Below are 3,918 nucleotides of genomic sequence, written 5' to 3'. Positions count from 1 at the left end.
TATATATATACATTTATTTATATGCATGCATTCATTAGATTTGATGAAGGCAGCTGAGTAGAGTCAAGCTGCAATGTCTACTTCTTATGATGGATAACATGAATCTGCTATCAGCGATGATGTTGATAGCAGAAGGAAACAACAGGCTCAATTGTCATCATTGGGGTATTACAAATCTAAGTACCAGGTCCTCGTCAATACCCCCAATGTATTTCATATAATTCATTCTCTACATTTAAATAGATGGAGCAGTGAATGTGTGTGTGTGTGTATGATGGGTAGGGGGCGTATACGTCATGGAAACAAAGTCGTTTATGTAACTGACACACACACACACACATGCCACAAACTATGCACAAGTACATATATACTTATATATGCATGCATATATATATATATATATATATATATATATATATATATATATATATATATAGACACATAAACGGTGACACACATATACCATACATATATCAACACATAAGGACACACAGAAACATAGACACATACATAGATGTATCTCTTGCACTTTTACATCAACATAAATGGAAACAAAAAATGAGATGAGGTGAAGGTGTTGCTTTAATTATGGCTTTTCAATGGGCATAATAAATGAAAAGGGATGGCAACAAGACAGAATCATTGCCATCATTATATGTCATAAATTATTCACATCATATATATATATACATACACGCACGCACACTCTGAGCGGCGGGTGTATACAGACGGTAATACGGGATAACTAAATGTACGGAGTATGAACGGCAGTCGTATTCAGTCTCTGACACCTGGACCTGTTACAGGTGACATGTCCAAAATCTGGCGATATATCATTAGACATGTTTGGAGAAAATTCATGGACATCCAGGGGCAGAACAAAAAAGAGCAGATTGTTAGCTTGAGTAAAGCCACATTTGCTGCATAGAAAAGCAAGATTAAACAACATCGTTGGGTTGGCCTTCAAGTCTATGTGCCATGCCCTCAGTGGCTTAACAACTGGTTAAACTACTCCCAGCTAAATGAATGAAAGCACATGTAAGGGAGACAGAAGGAGAGATTAAAAGATGTATCTAAAGGGTTATATTTGTAAAAGGGTGGCATCAATATATACGAGTGGGAATTATTGGCGAATATAACAAACATAAGAAGAGACAGGATGATTGGTGATGAAGTTAACACTTTGGACACAAAACAAATCAAATAATTAATACATTAAATGTGAGAAGATGGTGTGGGGTGACCAAAACAGCACATCTCGCGGGGTCCTGTATTCGTCACTGAACTTGTGAACCATGCACTGGCCTAACATAACTAAATGTAGATCCGCAGAAGTTATATCTGATGGACAATCATTTCTGACCCCAGAGGATAGGTGACAACGACATTATGCGCGTGTATGTAGCTGTACATCCCTCACACACATCCTGCGACGTATGCGTGAATGGTGCTTTTAAGGTATCAAATTAGCCGTGTATACAATAGGATTATTATTATTATTATTATTATTATTATTCCGCCGATGTCAACTTTGATTTTCATCTCTTCAGATAAAATGAAGTACCAGTTGAGTACTGGGATCGATGTAATCGACTAGTCCCTTCCCGAAAATTTCATGTCTTGTGCCTGTAGCAGAAAGGATTATTATATTTTGTTTAACAAGTAGTTATCATTTGATTAGAAACGAAAGACAATATATTTGTTCAATGCAAACCGAAACAAAATCAGGTGAGACGATGTAGAAATGGAAAAAGAGAAACTCACAGGTTTGACAGTAAAATCCTAGCGACAGAAGAATCGGTGGGGCAGTTGTAGTGGGAAATGAGGAGGGGGAGGAGGAAGGCAGTGGTGCAGTATTAAGAAGAGAGCCAGACAGACAGAGAGGAGAGAAAGGGGAGTAAGGCAGAGAAAGATAGTAAAGAGGTGAAAAGTGAAAGGAGGAAACGGAGAAGAAAAAGAGAAAATAACACAGATTGGTTTAGGAAGCGGGAGAAATGAAAATAGAGGGAGTAAGAGTGAGACGGGGCGGGGAAAGGAAGAGAAAGAGTGAGAGACTGAGAGAGAAAGAGGGAGAGGGAGGGAGAATATGAGGGTAATGAAACTGAGGGAGAACAAGAGTGATTCGGAGCGGAAAAAGTTGAGAAAATTGAGTGAGAGAGAGTAAGCAGTAAAACGTAGAAACAGGGAGAGAGAAATGGAGATGAAGATGCATTGAATAAAAAAAAAAGGGAAATGGCAAATAGAGAAGTAAAAAAGGAGAAGTGAAAGAAAGTAGAGGCAGGGTAAGAGGGATAGACAGAGAAAATGACTAAGGTGAGGAAGATAATGGTAATTAGAAAGAGTAAAAAGAAGTGAGGGAAGAGGTGAGAGAGAAAGATATATTTAGATATAGAGAGGGGAAAGTAAGAGAAATGTATAAAATATGATGGAGAAAGAGAAGATAAGAGAGAAGATTTATTGTATTGAAATATTTTGGTATAGCAGGAGATGAGAGAGAGAGGACTGTGAAAGAAAACCAATAAAGGAAAGTGGGGGGGGATCGATCTACGGTATTATAATGTAGAGATTTAGAAGAGTACAGAAGGGTGAAGTGAGAGGAAGAAAGAGGTGTACGAAAAAGACAGATAGGAGAGCATTGACAGAGAAAATGAGGGAATGAAAAAGTGTGTAAGAGGGAGAGAAGGAAATAAAAGAGAAAGAAAAAGGACAGAGAAGGCGAGATTAAGGCGAAGAAATAAAAGGAAAAGAGACAACAGGCAGACAAAGAAGGGCAGAGAAAAATAGAGACAGACAACTAGGCAGGCATTTATCATTTATGCCTTCCTGTCTCTATGTCGGCCTATCTATCTGTCTGTTTGTCTGTATATCTCTCTCTGTATGTTTATTTGTCTGTCTGTCTGTCAGTCTCACTGTATGTCTGCCTGTCAGTCTCTCTTTATGTCTGTTTGTCTGCCTGTCTGCCTCTCTGGATGTCTGCCTGCCTGTCTGTCTGTGTCAGTATACCTGTATGCCTTTTATATGCATATGCCTCTGCTTCTCATGTATATCTGCCAGTTTCTGTAATATGCTATAATGCTAATAAATAATGTGAGACCTAAAAACAAATTGTTTTATTGTGAAACAGACCATAATGAGATGCCCAACAAAGTGACTGCTTCTTCTTGTAATTGTACCTGATACTTTTGGAAATGTATTGTAGGCTCACTGTTTTGCAGGGCTTTCTCTAAGACATTCAAAATGGCATTTAATATACATGAGTGGGTACCATCCAGCATAGATTTTAGAGTCTTTTGGTTGGTCTCCAGGCGGAAGAGCCATATGGTAACACAGCCTCAACATCTGCATATAAGAAATTCCTTTTATGATTTTCTGAGATGTTACATCACCATATTCTTAGACTTTAAGTCCTGCCCAAGATTTGTTGCTACATAGAGTAATATTTGCTTCTGTAGATAATATGTTGCTCACGAAGTATGTAAAAGAATGTTCAGACTTTACTCAGCTTCCAGACATTGAGGTGATGATATAGGGTGTGCTAAAATCCCACCCTCACCCTGCTACTCTTTCTGTTTTGATGCATATTAGACAGAGAAGTTAGGTGGGTAATAACAGTGTCTTCATGTAGCTAATGCTTCATCGATTTTTTTTAGTTACCATCATGGTTTGGACCAGTGCACACCATGCATTTGGCGTTGAATTAATGATCATGTTACAGGTGTTAGAGAACAACTGGGGACATACAATGTTGTATGTCAAGAACAATGGTATTTAGATATAGCTTATTAAGTATCAGGGGATCTACTAATTTTGCATTGTTTAGTTCATACTTATTAGTCCTAGTAATGCAGGGCTTGGGGTTGCAGAATATGATACCTTATATGTGTATCTCTCTCTCTCTCTCTCTCTCTCTCTCTCTCT

The 3,918-nt window shown here is 38.2% G+C and overlaps 1 long non-coding RNA gene across 1 annotated transcript in view; it reads right to left on the bottom strand.

Moving 5' to 3' along the window:
• The window catches only part of LOC106872787 (uncharacterized), a 101,669-nt gene extending 99,521 nt beyond the window's left edge, over positions 1-2,148 (bottom strand). Inside the window, exon 1 of the long non-coding RNA XR_008264768.1 lies at positions 1,765-2,148. This is a non-coding gene — a long non-coding RNA (uncharacterized LOC106872787). The remainder of the gene's footprint in view (positions 1-1,764) is intronic.
• Positions 2,149-3,918: the final 1,770 nt, after the last annotated feature.

The sequence above is a fragment of the Octopus bimaculoides genome, chromosome 8 (assembly GCF_001194135.2).
Source record: "Octopus bimaculoides isolate UCB-OBI-ISO-001 chromosome 8, ASM119413v2, whole genome shotgun sequence".
NCBI lineage: Eukaryota > Metazoa > Mollusca > Cephalopoda > Octopoda > Octopodidae > Octopus > Octopus bimaculoides.
The sequence above is the reverse complement of the archived record's forward strand: the minus strand, read 5'-3'. Positions and strand labels throughout refer to the sequence as shown.